Below are 17,320 nucleotides of genomic sequence, written 5' to 3' on the forward strand. Positions count from 1 at the left end.
CTCATCAGTTCAATTCCGGGCACTCTGTTTCTGTCTTCTGGCGATGATCTCAAGAAGCGTTACCGAATATAATTAGAATACCGTTTTCTTGACAACTTGGCTCGAATATCAAAAGTAATTGTACGTTATGAAGCGTTTTAGCAAACTTTTCAATTTTGTTCCCATTTTCGGCTGGTATCGACTCCTTAAATCTCTGCAGTCATCGTCCTAGGATGTGACCCCCGTTATTCTTCTTTCCTGAAGCGGAAACGTCGCAGAGTCACTGAAAAAAAAGGGCGGGAGAGCCAAGCCCAAGGGTCCACGCCGAGGAGAATTAATGCGAAGCCATGCCCTCGCCATCCTGTTGGTCGCCTGCTCACGTCTGAGCGAGCCTGACGGGCCGAGTGTCGCGAGAAAAATCAACAAAACCTCGCGGACAACGGCGACAGGGTCCAGCTGCGTCCGTCGCCCGGGCAATCCGGATCAATACGTGCCTTCTCTGCTTTCTCCTTCGCATAAGGAGTAGGATATGCTATCCGAAGTTTTGTACGGATGAGTGCCCCAGCGCCAGGAGACACAGCAGAAGTTTTCTCGCATACTTGTAGGCGCCTTTGCAGCACTATTATATTTCCGTCTTCCAGCGCTCTTATGAGAGTAGCTGGCGCGCGCAGCGTGACCAGCCGAACATCCGAAAGAACGGTGCTGCGCTGAAACAGTCTGCGGGTTCTTCCCACGCTTCGCTGGTTGAGGATGACTTACCGGAGAAGGATGCCTAGGGTCAGCGACGGAAGAAAAGGTGGCCGTTCGGGGAACAATGGGACAGGACCACTAAGCCATTACCCGTATCCGTAAGGAGCCGATTCAACAGTGGACAGCCCCCGTTGGTTTTAGTTGAAGGCCGTGGCGTCGCACGAGCCACATGTGTGTTTGAGCAGAGAAAGCTACCTACTTCACAGTTCCTACACTAGAGAAGTTAGCAGTGGAAAAGATGCTCCTCACCCGCTTCCACGCTCTGACTCAGACAACGATCGTCTCCGCTTGCTGTAACACTGCTGTGCAAGATTGTGCTTTGCTTCTTACGCTGCAGTGCTGTGATGTTTTGATCGGCTGCCGCCTTGGAAACGATGTGCCCTGCTTTTGATCAGCCACAGCCTGAGGGACGGGTCGGACCTTTAAGGCATTAAAGGACGACTTGGAGTGAGCAAGGACGCTCTAGACCGTGGCAAAAAGGTTTGTCCAGTCACTTTTCGCTATGAACATGTAACTCCAGACCCTTTTCTCTTCAAACCGATCAAGTTTTCATAAAAGTGATATTAAACCTGCTCGCATTCGTATCCCTAACTTCAAGGATTCAGCCGTTCCTAACCCGGAGGCTCAGGCACGCTACGAAATGAAGCCCGGGTTCGAGTTAGCCTGAACGCCACGCTAACGCCCCTTAAACTATTTCCAACCAGTTCCTTTGAGCGAAAAATGGGCTTCTTACTTTGCTTTGGAGCGTGAACGCCATCCTTCTCGCTAGGTTACAGGAAGATTGGTCGACGTAAGTTCTTATTCTGCAAAAAAGAGCGATGTCTTGTTTTTGCGTCACACTGGAGTCTTGCTGTGAAGAAAGATTTCGGCTCATAAGGTCTTGCCATTATCGTCTATTCATTGCTACATTTAGTAATAAAGACGCTTTTTAAATGGTAATTACGAGCAGAATCTACAGGTGCTGCGGCCTCCGCTCTGTTTCCACCTGATAAATTTGGCGTGTCCCTTTGGCACGGCACGACCCCGATTCAAAGCTTCAGCTCGGAATTATCTTTCACCTTACAATCCTTCCTTTTGAAAGTAACACTGCTGAATTTCTTTGCCTATGCTTATACTGTGGCCGCCGCGGTGGCTCAGTGGCTATGGTGCTCGGCTGCTGTCCCGAAAGACGCGGGTTCGATCCCGGCCGCGGCGGCTGAATTTCTTTGGAGGAGAAATTCGAGGCCCGTGTACTGTGCGATGTCAGTGCAGGTAAAAGAACCCCAGGTGGTCGAAATTTCCGGAGCCCTCCACTACGGCGTCTCTCATAGCCTTAGTCGCTTTGGGACGTTAAACCCCATAAACCAAACCAAACCAACCAGCTTATACTGTGCTCACGTTCTCAACACCAGTTAATTTGCATAATGGCCAAGGTTTGTCATATTTGAACTCTGTCATTCGCAAGCAACAGTTGACATGGAAGATCAACAAAAAACGACTTCCAAACATCGCGAAAACACCGCGTGTTATTTTGGCTGCTTATCTAAGTTCAAGGTTATCAGTGTGCTAAACAGAAATTCAAATTAATATCAAGCTGCAGTTGTTCAAATGTGCTTGGAGACGCATATACCTGACTATGCTTCGAATGGGTGGCATTGCAACATTAAGGCACTACTGGCTGAGTACCTGCAATGTCGGCACCATGAAAGAAACCGCTGCCTACTAGATCGACGGCGCGATAGAGTGGACTAGCCGTGTTCAACTGAGATTGTGGTAGCCTCATATAGGTATGCGCTAAAAAGATGCCATCTTGTATAACACTGCGCATAAATAACATTGATATGCTATTGTGGTTTATGGTTATTGTGGTTTATGGCGGTTGTGTACACGATTAATAACGTCTTCAATATTCCTGATGGTATAGTTGCTAGCTTGGCCCCTCTAACGCAACGGTTATGCAGAATGTTGTGCACACATGAAGGCAAGAAATAATGCCTAACAACCAAATATTCACATGGATAATCAGCCTGAGCGAAAATAAAGCACAAAATTGCCCCTCCGCCAGCTGTAATAATGTTCTCTTGTAAGCAGACCTCTGTTCAGTGAATTTCTTTTTTGCAGTGTGTCTTCACAAAACGGGACACACTGAAGTCACAGTTTCCTTTGCATTCTGTCATCCTAACACAGCATCTTGAGCATTCTGCGGACCAACCTACAGGCCGTACCCTTCGCCTCGCACATGAGACATGTGACATGTTCTGCGATATCTACTCCGTGTTTTAACCCACAACCAATCAACTGACTTGTCGTTCGTGTTGCGTTGCGTCACTGTTCCACCAAGAATTTGTGCCTGATGCAGTTGTCCAGGACAGTCTTGTTTTCATTATTACTTTTCTGCGCCGATCGAAGCAAGTCAGTGAGCTTGAAACTGAATCGCCCTCCGAGAAACACGTTAGTACATTTCTTCTTAAGAGTGACACCTTCGCGTAGACGAGAAGGCATTCGAGGTAATATTTCGTGGCTATTTTTTTTTTAATTTGGGCTCCTTTCCTTCAATATCAATTTTGCTACTGCTTGTGACGTCAAAGCTGGCAGTCAAACAGCGCAGTATGTCACCGGATTCGAAATCGATGAAAATGATGTATCGATTTCAGTTGCGCAAAGTTAACTTGGCTTAGGTCTGCGATGGCTTACACGTTTGATATTCACTGGGTGGGGTTAAAAACAAACTATCTGTAGTAGTTCAGCTGAGAGAAGCTGAGTACCAATCCAAGGGAATGTTTAGGCCTATCGAATGACCGGTACCTATCTAGCGACTGTGGGAATCGGACTCCGCACCTACTACATACGAAGCGGGCGGCCACACAATTAGGGCACCACTGCTGCGCCGGGTCTGCTGTCAACGACGACGCCGATTGAGAAGGAGGGAAAAGAAAGTTTACACAATCGGGCACAATACTTTTGCTGATGCTTTGTGCGGAAATTGGTGTAGGCAGCATCATATGCCGTGTTCTGCGGTTGCCTGGGAGTGTCTTAGTAAACACCACCACCATCATCATCATCATCATACTGACTACGTCCGCTGCAGGGCAAAGGCCTCTCCAATGTCTCTTCAGTTAACCCTGTCCTTTACAAGCTGAGCCCACCGTGTCCCCGCGAATTTCTTGATCTCATCCACCCACCTAACTTTCTGCCACCCCCCTGCCACGCTTCCGTTCTCTTGGAAACCACTCCGTTTCCCTTAAGGACCAGCGGTTATCCTGCCTTCGAATCACATGTCGTGCCCAGGCCCATTTCTTCCTCTTGATTTCGACTAGAATGTCATTAACCCGCGTTTGTTTCCTCACCCACTCCACCCGCTTATGGTCTCTGAATGTTACACCTATCATTTTTCTTTCCATAGCTCTCTGTGTTGTCCATAACTTAAGCTGAAACCTGTTAGTTAGACTCTACGTTTCTGCTCCATAGGTGAGTACCGGTAAGATACAAGTGTTGCATACTTTTCTCTTGGAGTATAAACTTATCTATTATCTGCTTGCTTTCTTCAGACATATTACTGAGTACAGTAACTTCCGCTAGCTTATGGCGCACGATCCTCGGCTATGCCTTTTACAGAGATAGAACCACGAGTGCCTATGCAGTTCTTTTTCTCCTCGGGTATACTTTGAGAATGCGCGAGGTATGATGACAATAGGGTCTTTAACTAGCAATAAAAATGGAATACCTCTGCGAGCCTACAGGCGCTTTCGCCTTTAACATTGGCTCCCCTGAACAGTTGTGAGTGTACTAAACGAGAGAAAATTACAGGCACGAGAAGCTTCACTGAAGGGTTCAGCAGTTTAAAATGATGAGCTTCTCTTCTGAAAGGCATTCGTTTAAATATATGAACGGACCTTCAAAGAGCCGTAAACGGGTAAGACACCTGTAAGACCCTGCAGAATTGCTTTCTATGGACTTTACGAACGGTGCATTGGTTAAGCACATGATGGGAAATCTCGTTCAGTGCTTGTCATTACCTTGTTATTATTCGCCGATGAAGTGCAAGAGTAGTCGAGACTATATCGTTTACGACAGAATCCGTGAATTATTTTCATCACGGTGATCACGTAGCAAGTAACGTGAAAAAGGGAACGCAGTGGGTGGTAGAAGCGACGTCGAGAAATGGAGAAATCGCATCATGGTTTAAAATGACGCAAAAAGCATTAAACTTCCTGCCGCCGTGGTGGCTCAGTGGTTATGGCACTCGGTTGTTGATCCAAGCCGTGGCAGTCGAATTTTGATAAAGGCGAAATTCTAGAGGCCCGTGTGCTGTGCGATGTCCCTGCACTTTAAAGAGCCCCAAGTGGTCGAAATTTCCGCAGCCCTTCACTACGGCGTCTCTCATAGCCTGAGTCGCTTTGGGATATTAAACCACCATAAACCATAAAACTTCCTTCGAACAAGAATTTGTGAAAGCATTGTCAAAATCTGGCCGCATGACATTTGTTGAAACTATGTTATCTCATTCCCCACGGTACTAAGAGCAGGAAAAAGAGAATTCAGATATCTAAATATTGGTGGGGAGAGGGACAAGATACTAAAACCAATAAGAGAGATATCATGCATATTATTGCAAAATTTCCTCCTTCGCACCTGGGCACGCGCTGAATTTTTTGTGGGCGTTTAGACACTTGGTTCATTGCGTGAAGAAGGAACGCAACATTAAAAGTCGAATTCCCCTCCTAAACCAAAAATAAGTCAGATCGCCTAAAGTTGCTAGCAACAAAATATAACTTTTGGACACTATCTACTTTACGCAGCCCAATAAAGAAGACCGGACTTGTCAGGGCTCGTTAGTTATGAAGGACCGCTTTTTATGGCACATTACTCTCCACTGTTCACTGAGTAGGCGCGAGCAAAAGAGCGAAAAAGCTATAGCAGCGCCGACAAGAAAGCCTACTTTTGCGCTGACAACTGACGGATGTTCTACGGCCTTGCCTTTGAGGACCCCAGCAGCTGTTTTTGGGAAGCATGGCAGGATACGCTGCCCGCGGGGAGGCCCGCCACTCTTTTATATTGCGTTTATTTCCTCCACAGTCTCCTGTCCGCTGTTTACTATACCATGACGATAGACCATACCACAGAGCATAACTCGAGGCCATTGCCCGTGAAAGGGACGCTCGCTCATCTTCGTGCCTTCTTTGCTGTTGTCTCTACCCGGCGTTGCGGCTGGGTCGAGACAATGCCGGCAAAAGTGTCGGTAGAAAGAAAATATGGGCTCAAGCTATACGTAACTTAAAGTTCATTACTCACTGCAACCATCTGAGGTGGCATCGCATCCTGCCATAAAATCCAGCGAATGATGCCTGGCATCAAAGATTCATAGGTGCCCACGTTTCGCGTTATTGAACTTGGCACCTTCCTTCCTAACCAACCGGACCATCATTTGTCGCTCGCCAGCTGCCGGCGCGCGAGTTCCCATGATTAACAAGAGAAGCTCGGGTCGCCACGGCTGTTGTCGCTGGAAATCGCCGCTGTCCCTCCCCTTTGGTGGCCAGTTAACCAGTGTTGCTCGCATCTTCGACATGGTGTACACACTGATGATCTGAAACTTTGAGTCTAAAGTCGCCACGCTTTTTTTCTCAGTCTTTAGTGATTGTCAAAATTCTAGCACGACCTGCTTGGTGGCGCGTTTGTGCAAATTCCACGTGGGTAATTAAAGCCGGTGTCCGGTGCGTGATGGGAAGATGATGACCCACGGGGTCGTCCTAAAACATCTCTAAACTGTCAAGGAGGGAGGGAGGGAGATGGGTAGATTAGTTTTTTTTTTTTGGGCAGCACAGCTGTCTCAGTAGAGATAGCAGGTACAGATGTTGGCCGCGTGATGTAGACAGACGGCAAACATCGCCCATAGTACTGCGATCATCTGTGTTACATGGTAGTAGAGCATTGCATGGAGCCCATCCTGATGCCCGAGCCCAGGGTTCAGCCCTAACTCGGCCCAGACTCGTAGCTTCAAGCCCGGGCTGGGCCGGTACTGTTAAATTATCACTCTACTTAGAACGGCACTGGCCACCAAGGTAGGCGTGAGACACTAGGCGCAAGCCGGAAACGTTGCTGCAGTAGCGTAAGAGGTAAATTGCTAACTCTGGGCGAGTGGTTTCCTACTGCGCAAGCAAAGGAATGACCGGTAAAAGCGCTAAGATCACAAGAGCGCTTTCAGAAATTGGTTTTATAAACGCAAAAAGAAGAGAACAAGAGGCAGGTTAGCACGCTTGGCCTTTTGAGCAGTGATCTCGTCTGTGAGTAGCTCCGAAGTACCGAAAGCCAAATGAAAAGTCTTGCATGCATACGTAATAAAATATTTTGTGTTTGGCCTAAATTTTTATTCAAAGAATTTATTGCGGCTAGCCAAGTCGAAATATTAAATTAACTTCAAAATGCTTCTTTTTTCTGGACGATTTGGGGGGCTGAATACATGGCCCCACGTACCGAATTTCAACGAAGACGTAAAGCAAAAAATAAAAGGCCTGTTGATATCTTGGTAAGTGTTAAAATATTTTGAAATGGCCTAAACCAATGTGCTCTTCTCAAATGGCATTCTCACTGAGTAGAGATTTGTTTTTGTGAGGTAAAGAAATACAATCCTGTGAAAAACGGCCGCCTGACGAGAAGATGAATTAGGACCTTTCGTTTGTCTTGGAAACGCACAGTCGCTAAGGGTTACGAAAATTGAAGCAAATCAGGAGCGCCATTTCGTAGAAGCAGTAGCTGTTCTCGCTGACAGCCGAAATAGCCCAAGGCAGAGGTGCTCTGTACTGTAGTAGGAGAATGCTCTCCTGTTAATGAGGCGTTACACCGATGCACTAAAAACGCCGCAGTAGAGCTGGCTCCCTGCTGGATTTGACGCTTTAGAACATGGAAGAGTGGTGTTTTTGCGGCTGCGCTTGAATAATTGAAACGCCCATTTAATTTGTTCTCTTGCATCGTTTTTACATGGCCAGGCGTACGTGTCCGAAATTTGTTGAACCTTGTAGTTTGTGTGGCGCTGAATAAGGGCGGTCTACCACACACGCAGTTAAGCTTCCACTCATTCTACCCGAAGAAAGAGCTCGTGGGAGACACTTTAGCTCCGGAATGTTTTAATTAGTGAGACGTCGTTGGCACCAGAGAGAAAAAGGCGAACAGGATTGTTTGTAATTTTTCTCGCGTGAGAAAACGCAACTATGCGTTTACATTAAGAAATAAGTAAAAGAGTGTCGAGTAATCTCATTTCTCAACATGGCATCTGTGTCGCTGTAGAAGGCTGAAGTTCACTTCCCTGTGCATTAATGTATCAAAATCCGGGCACAGGACCTTTGTGTAGTACGTTCTTGAGCCCGGCCCGGAAGCGCAACATCAGGCGAAACAGCGATATTCTTGATAAGCTCTAGTCCATGCACTGCTCTCAGGAAATCACTAAATTGGCACCAGGAAAAGTGCCTCCCAGTAGGCAGAAAGTAATGTTCTAGGCAGGCCTTTTTATGTCTAATCGTGAAAGCTATATCCAGATTATCTGACATCCTCCTTAGGCGCGTTGCTGCTAATAGGATTGAAAAATGTATCCCAGAAGACCAAAAAAGCGCCACGCTAAGGTAGGTGGAAAGAAGGTACGGCTGCTGGGAAGTTTGCTGTGCTCGCTAAGAGTATCTGCGCACCGTGGTCTTCAGTCTCGCACCGAAATTGGCTGCTTCGTGGCCAAGTAACTAATTACATTAAAACTGAAATAAGTCGATCTCTTGCGTTTTACAACTGTTGGCGTAAGAAGTCGGAAAGCGTATTTTTAGCTTCGAAGTAGCCTTTATTTATACATCACCGGTGACCCATGCTCAATGCCAATGGGCGCGGTAAGAATTGAAGAGAGTCAACCTCTGCATTCGGTTAGTTTGTGAGGAAAGCAAAGGCGATGTTCCACTCTCGCACTCAAGCTCTCAGTTGCTGTTAGCGTTTCGAGGACGAGGAGGTAATGAGGAGAGCAAAAGCGCACGCACATTCGCACACCTGACTGGAAATTTTTATTCCAACTTCCCGTGAGAAAGGGTCAACAAAGGGCACATATCACATATCAACGTGTTGAATTGATTACATGAAAGTGTTTCAATTATGAATTGTTGCTAGACCGATCATTGATGGGGCATTATTGCTGAAGTGGAAACAGAAACTATGGTTATGGCATGCTAAGTCAGAGCCATTTGGCCTTGATAGGGTGTAGTGTAAATGCTTTTATACGAAATAGAACATGAGAAACGTGTAAAACCTAACGTTTTGTGGAGGTAGATGCTTCTCGAGTGCGCCTTCGCGCTCTGCGTTCACGCCTCTGGCTTTTGCAGCATCCAGTAAGTCATCCAAGAAGTAGAAACAGCGGTTCTGTGGCAAAAGCGTGCCTGAAAGTGAACGCCACTTAGCGTTTCCCTGACGTGATGGCGGTAAATGAGTTCCTAGCCACATCATAGTTAGCTAGCCGCTCCACTGCAGCGCAAAATAAGTGCAGTTGGGTGCGGTTTCACGGGGAAGCCACTCCGTTCTCAGTGAGATAATTATATTCCGTGGCCGGAAGTTTGCATTAGAACGAGCGAGAGCCACTCTCCTTGCGCAGTAAGAAGCCGGGATGAGGTGTGCCAGTTAGCGTCAGGGAGCGGAGAAGCACTTCGCGTGCCATCCGTAATTTTCGGTGACTGTGCTCGCTACACGTGACTAGCCCGCTGTGTACTACTGCCTGGTAGTTCCAAATGTAAGGCGGGGGTAACATTTCTGAAATGTAGGCCGTTCGCTTTAGCTTAACGCACTAAAAGCTCACCCGCGTGCAAGTTCAAGTGCACTGATCATTTTGTATAGTTGGCGCTTCTAGTGCCCTGCCTGGTGATTACCGTGTACGTACCCAACAATTCTAGACAACAGGATTTTCGAACGGGAACCAGTTTATGAACGCAATTTTTTCATATATTGTAATATTTAACTATAAATCCCCAGGTCTCCCGTAGGGAGGCTTGATTTTTTTTAACGTTTTTGCTGTCGTCAAAAGCTTTCTCTATCGATTTTCTATGGCAGCCTTAACTGCTCGATGCGTGCAATGGAAACACTCTAAAAGAAAGATTTTGCTTCACATCGGAAGAATGGGCCTTTTCCTTCGATATTCCCTTAACAATGCCTTACAATATTTGTATGGTCGAAATTTTTGTCCGAGAGTATCGGACACGTATCGCTGCCAGACAGGTGATTCGGTCTCTCTGAAGCTAAGTGTGCAAGGTGCACAGCTATTACTTAAGTTCGAGCGTTCGCAAAATTGGACAAGTCACAGTTTTCATTACATGAGCAGTTGAATCACATACAAGAACAAGTAAAACGGCGTGCCGTTCTGCCTAAAATCCCGAATGTAAATGCGGCCGCAGTAGGGCCTGTCATCGCAACCAGTATGATTGAAAACCGGAATGTTCAGCCAGGTTGACGTAGACTATACTCTGTGCAGCTCCGCAGGCTTCTCAACTAGTATCTTGCGACTGGTTATTGCCTCATGTATAGTATTTGTCGAAGGTGTTTTAACCATTGGCTGATGTGTAGGGCCATGGCTGAAGAAAAGTGCGAGTATCCAGCCATTGGTTGAGCAAGCTGAGGAAGAATAATTGTTTTGGTCATTCCATCATCTTCAATTTCAGGAGAAATATGCTCCCGAGCATACTGCCCTAATATAAAAGTAATTCTTATTTTCGCGTGCGTGGGCAAACTGCACTCACCAATAGTGTTGGGAAGATAGTTAGTAGAGGCCATATTGTTTCTGCATGCTTAACATTCCTCTGTTCGCCATCCTCTTCCCGTTAATGAGCAGTATTTTCGGATGCAATGCACGGAGCGCGTGCGACATTTCTACTGCTTCGCTGCCCTCATTAGCGCACTCACTTTCAGTTTTGAGTCATCGATGTTTGAAGCTTTCTAAGGAAAAGAAAAGTGGCCTAAATCACCTTCAGCTCGGAAAACAGCGGGATTTAACTTTTTTGTGTCTTGATTCCGGCGCCTTCAGTTGGCCTTTCGCTTTTGAATCATTGCACCTATTCATCAAGAAAATCCGTACTAACAGCATCAAAGTGAGCGTAAAAGAGCTTTAGGAAGATTTTAAGGAATATTTATCCAGCCCCGTGGGCCCGTTTCTTGCCTGTTGTTTCTTCACTGCCTTCTCGCTAATTACAGATCTAGCAAATAAAGTCGACTGCCAGATTTCGGCCTCTTAGCTTCATTAACTGGAAGTCTCATTACGCGTAAAGTCTACAGAACTTGATTTTAGTGCAATTACCAGCGAACAAAAATAGTCCACGTTAAGGATGACTTCTCAATAAATTTTCTAAACACTATTTGGCACTCACTGATGAGTGCATAGCTCCTTCCTAACTGCGAGAAGCTCGATTGAGTGAGTGGAAGGTCTCTCACTTTGTCACGGCTTTTATTACCACCATTATTTAACGTTTATCGAAGGTTCGTAAATATATTTATCTGCGAGGTAGGACACAATGCAAAAAAGAAAAGGGGTCGGGAAGGTTTTATACAGATGAAAATTGTTTTCTTCCGCAGGAAAACAGGAGCTTCGGTCCAAAGAGGTACACAAATATTTCTACTATAGAGCAGAGGGACGGTGGAGACATGATGCTAACGAAACCTGCAGTCGTGTAAATGGAGTGGCTCTTGGCCTACAGCATGCGGAAATAAAGAAGTTATTCTGTAAGTATAAAAGCATAAAAATTATACTTATTATAAATTATAGTATTGTATTTGAACTTGGACGTTAAAGACGAAAAAATGATCGGCCGATTAGGTCATACCTGAGCTACACAGGTACCGTCGAAAGGCGTCTGGGTCAAACGGGATTCGAAACTTTGAATGTTATTTGTACTCGATGGACACCCGCGGGACTGCACCACAATTTCCAAGCGCATTCAAAAGCTTCAGAATTAACTCGCCACCTTGCTATGACGCTACTGCTACCGAATTTAACGTTTGGCTCTTCGCTCCTTTTCAAGAACGACGGGAGGAAGACGTCGGGGGTCACAGAGGTCACACTAGACTGACACCATCACGACCAAAAGTCGCACATAATTGTAGTGTGCCATGTTTTTCAGGCCAGCGAAACCCAAAATCCAGGGTGGCAGACGGACGCCACTATGCCTTCTGAAGAATTCTTCGAACCCCTATCAGTGTATCTGAGGCAGACGCACGTCCTCTGTGAGGTCTCAGTGATTGTACCTCACCCGAAAATACTTCCAAGGTCCAAATACCCAATAAGTAGTGATGGAGGCGGAGGGTCACTTTGCTCAAGCTTTGCAGCCACTTACTTTTAGTCATGAACTTTTTGTTCCAGGGTCTGAGTGATTTTTGGATCTGAGATTTGAGTTTGCTAGACGGCAAGCATGTTGGACATATCAGCTTAGAGAGGAGAAATCGCCTCTCTCGTTCCAGTTGGCTCACTCAAAGCTGACAAAACGAGCTATTGTGAACTTTTGCCTGACAAATACCTAAAGGAAGACGCGTTCACAAGACGAAAGTTAGCTTACTTCTTCAGACAGGCTGGTTGTGCAGTGCGGGGTACCGCCCGTACTTGCTGTTATGTGTAGTCAAGCACATAAAAAGGCACCTAAATGGGCTAAGCCTGAACAGCAAAACGTGACGAAGGAAAGGAAAGAAAGAAGGGAGGCAGCGGCAATACCATATATTCATAACGTTCCTCATCGCCTAAAAAGAATAGGTCGAAAAGCTCGCGTGAATGTGGTGCTTACTTTCTCCAAAAAACTGAAAAGCCTTTACAGAGGTGAGAATGTTAACATGATGAAAAAGAAAAGGGTGCACGATAAATTACCAAAGCCACTGTTTAGAATGCCTCGAAGGCCTGGTGTAGTCTTTGCCAGTGATTGGCGGGAAAGAATGCGGAGGGCAAACTGACTGATGCATGTGCGAAAGACTGTTAGGACTTAAAAATAATTTTAAGCTAGCATGCAGAAATTTCGGCGTTTATTGCTGAGACTGCTTGTAAAAAACCACTCCGCTTGAAATCAGCAGGTCGAAAGAACTTGTGAGATTTAAAGAGCAGCTGATCCATCAAATCATGGAGGCAGCTTCGATAGCAAGGCTGAGCGAGCATTGTATCAGTACGCCGTCCGTAGCATTAACAGGGAAGGAACTTGACCTGTTAAACTTTGATTCACGTCTGTCATTACAAAATTGATTTTGTCAATACGGAGTGCATGGACGACATGAGTGGGACGCATGTGGTTGTGCAGATGGTGTCAGAAGCCATGTTTCTTTGAAATAAAGTAAGTTGTAAGTCGGCGCCTGCCCCCTCTCATGTACTGCCATTCTGCGCTGTTCAATCACAAAAGAATAACAAATATTCCTAACCTCCTGTCGTGGCAGATTTAATGCAGTCATCGCTTTTTAACTCACAGTAAAAAGAACTGACGTTTCTCGATCGAAATCTTCCCGTTATTTAGGTCGCCTGAGCATTAAACTTCTAAGCTAGATTAGCGACATATGCAACTGCATTCAGCTTCGTTTCAAAACACTCAGCCAAGCCAAGCTCACTGGCAGACATTATGAGGCATGCCCCCTGTTATACAATCATGGACGTTAACTTCACAATATCAAAAGTCAGCATGATAAGCATGGTACCCATTTTTTTTTGTAGCTTACACAGGCATTATGAGGCGTGTCACTATATCATATGTCTAGGATGATAAGCATGGTCCCTATTTTTTTGTAGCTTACACAGACATTATGAGGCCTGCCCCTTGTTATACAATCACGGACGCTGACCGCACTCTATCAACGGCCCAGCACAAAAAGCATTGTTCCTATACTTTTTTTTTGTAGCCTACACAATCGCCTGAGTGAAGGCAGCTTCCACCTGCAGGAAAAAACCTATGGCCAGGCGTCCTTTGTTTCTGCATTACGTTTTCCAATCTCTTTTCACGTCCGCTAATATTCAGCGTCGTTGCTTTGTCCATGGAAACTTACTGTAGTAATTGCGTTTGGAAGTCTAGAAAGTTACGTTTCACGCTTCCATGAATTGCACGTGGTTCTATTGTGTCAGGTTGTTTTGTTTGTCCGATAAGTTAAATTTCTGTTTTAATGGACCTCCAGGAACTAGCTTGCACGCACATAATCTCAGTTTCAGTGACGGCCCATCTGTTTTCAGACAGTCAGTGTGAGACAAAGAAAAAGTTCTAGTTAATACGTTCTTCTAGCCTATGAGAAATGATAATTAGTGAGCATTAAGAGACCGCCGATAAAAAGTCACCTATACGGCTCTAATTCTCATTTGAATTATTGCCTGAAAAATAATGTGAGTTCCCTCCTCTTATACTCAAAACTTCAGGTGACACCCTCCATATACTAAGAGTCGACATCCGTTATCGTGCTTTGTAGTCATATTCTTTAATAAACAGGTCTAGCGGAAAGAGGAAGTGGTGACAAAGGCTATACGGAGCCCGCGCGCAGAGACTGGACGCGGAGCATGCAAGCGAACTTCTCCCCACACCGTTCGATGTCATGTCTCGCGCACGCCGTCTCCACGCCGGAGATGAGAAGTCGTTCGCGAAGGCGCGTAATTTGTCGTCGCCGGCGAAGTGGCGCTGACGAGAGCAGTACCCCTGCCTGCCGTCCTCGGCTCGATATAACCTCATCTGGCTCTGACGGCCTGCGCACGAGAAAACTGCCCATTGCAGTGCCTGGCTGCACACGTGTAGGGGCAAAACGGATCTTGTCGATCACCAGTGATGCCTGCTTCGGCACTGCCGGCTCCTGGACAGTGCGGTGGTTTTGGCAGCGGGGACGCAGCGCCCTCTGACGAAGGGGTCCTCAATTAATCTTATCGCCTGATCTGCGAGCCACCACGGGGAAAACGGCGAAGGAAACAAATATGTTTTGGCCAACGAGCGGTCCCTCACTGATTGAGATGAAATATGAAGGAAGCCAGCACTGGCGGAAACCAAGCAAAGTATAGGGTACTGTTTTTATGCGTTTTTCTTAATTTGTGGTGTAAATCAACGGAAAATTAATCATGTATTTATTTGATGGCTGCGGAATAACTGATTATAAATTAGAAGAAAAGCAACTACATGCCACATGTAGAATCAATACCCATGACCCCCGAACTGCGCTTACTGTACTCTACCAAGTAAGCCAAGGTGGCGTTCAAGAAGAACGTTCAAGAAGGTCACCACTTGTGAATACCCCAAAAGTAGAAGACTCCACAACCGGTGACCCTCTTGAACGTTCTCCCCCGCATGATTTGGCCTTGTCATGCAGTGATTACTCCATTGCATGTAATCCATCCATGAGAGTGTAAAACAGTGCTAACTTCGTCCACAGTGATGGAAGTAGCAGGTCCCAAATTACTACGAGCGTCGCGTGGGGACTGATCGAACGATGAGGGCGGAAGCTGTGCGATAACTCTGTTATTCAGCCTATCACATCAAGACTGCTAGATCAAAGGACATTGCTGAGCTAAAATGAGGTATATATTCCATGTTGTTTACTTCTATTCTAAATATTGTCACGGACGCCGGTAGAACGTTCTATCCCTGGCAGAACAGTACCTGGCGAGCACACTGGGCAGAGCGCAGTCGGCAGGCCCTAGCACCGAGCAGAAGAGGACGAAGTCCGGCGCGCGACAAAGGTCGAAGACAGACCGCACGGGGGCGCCGGTAGAGTGATGTCTAAACTAAGTGCGGCATTGCCCCTCCCCTCTGGAAAGGCATCGACTCGATGCCTGAAAGTGAGGGGGAGCCGCGTGTGGGCATTAATAGAATCCCAGGCACTGAACGTGGTGAGAGTGGTCCTAGCGGGCATGGTATGGCTTGAGTCTTGCGACGTGCACAATTTCGGATGTCGGCGGGCGTTTGGAAGAACGAACACTCCCTTGCGGGCGCACTTCATACGTAACGTCGCTGAGTTTGCGGAGTACCTCGTAGGGGCCGAAGTAACGACGCAAAAGCTTCTCGGTGAGACCGCGCAGGCGGATGGGGCTCCAAACCCACACTTGATCGCCAGGCTGGAAAATGGCTTCGCGGTGACGAAGGTTATAGCGGTGAGCATCGACTTCTTGCCGCACGCAGGTTCGTTGCCGAGCCAGCCGGCGAGCAGCCTCTGCATGGCGAACGAATGCATCAGCGTCGGCAACGGATGGGCTCGCAATATCGGGTAACAATATCGTGTCCAACATAGTCACGATTTCACAACCGTGTACCCAACAAAATGGCGTGAACCCCGTCGTCTCTTGAAGGGCAGTATTGTAGGCAAACGTGACGTACGGAAGTATTTCGTCCCAGTTCTTATGGTCATCGTCGACGTACATAGAAATCATATCAGCGATAGTCTTATTGAGGCGCTCGGTTAGGCCGTTGGTTTGAGGATGGTAAGCTGTGGTCTTACGATGACTTGTGCCACTGAGCCGCATAACTTCCTGAGTAAGCGTGGACGTGAACGCTGTGCCTCGGTCAGTTAAAGAAACATAAGGGGCGCCATGGCGGAGGACTATGCTGATGATGAAAAAGTCAGCAATTTCAGCAGCAGTGCCGCGGGGAAGGGCTTTCGTCTCACAATACCGGGTGAGGTAGTCGGTTGCAACCACAATATACCGGTTGCCCAATGATCAAGACTGCTAGATCAAGACTGCTAGATTATTTCACATACTGTCAATCCCAATGGGATTGACAGTATGTGAAATAAATAGAAAATAACAGTGTTTTTAATGTATACCATTCCATTTGTATTCGCTTTGTACCTTCTTACTATATGCCCATCCTGTAAAAATCCCAATGGGATTGACAGTATGTGAAATAAATAGAAAATAACAGTGTTTTTAATGTATACCATTCCATTTGTATTCGCTTTGTACCTTCTTACTATATGCCCATCCTGTAAAAATCCCAATGGGATTGACAGTATGTGAAATAAATAAAAAATGACGTGGGAAATGGGCCCAGTAAGTCCATGCCGACTTGGTGGAAAGGAATTCTCGGCGGAGGAATGGGTTGGAACAAGCCAGCCGGCTTGAAAGGTGGTTTCTTCCGACGTTGACACTCGCGGCAAGTGCGTACATAACGCTTGACAGCCGCAGAAAGCCTGGGCCAGTAATAACGGTGACGAACTCGCGCCATCGTTCGAGAAAATTCGAGGTGGCCGGAAGGAAGCTCGTCGTGGCATGCCTGTAAAACGTCAGTGTGGAGCGCCGTTGGAACCATGAGCAGGTAACCAGAGTCCGTCGGGCCGTAATTTCGTTTGTAGAGGACGCCATCTCGCAAGCAAAACGACGGCAAGCCACGCGCGAATAGACGAGGCGGTAACGAGACGGTACCCTCAAGATAATCGATGAGTGGCCGCAATTCCGTGTCGTCCCTCTGTTGTTGAGCGAGGGCGGACGTGGTCAGAGCACCAATAAATAGAGGGTCATCTTCGAGGTCATCAGAGCTGGACGGGATAGGAGCACGGGACAAGCAGTCTGCATCGCTGTGTTTGTTGCCCGACTTGTAGACAACTGTTACATCAAATTCTTGCAAGCGAAGGCTCCAACGAGCTAGCCGGCCCGAGGGGTCTTTAAGATTCGCGAGCCAAC

Source organism: Amblyomma mixtum, chromosome 1 (assembly GCF_055824585.1).
Source record: "Amblyomma mixtum isolate Tamu chromosome 1, ASM5582458v1, whole genome shotgun sequence".
Lineage (NCBI taxonomy): Eukaryota > Metazoa > Arthropoda > Arachnida > Ixodida > Ixodidae > Amblyomma > Amblyomma mixtum.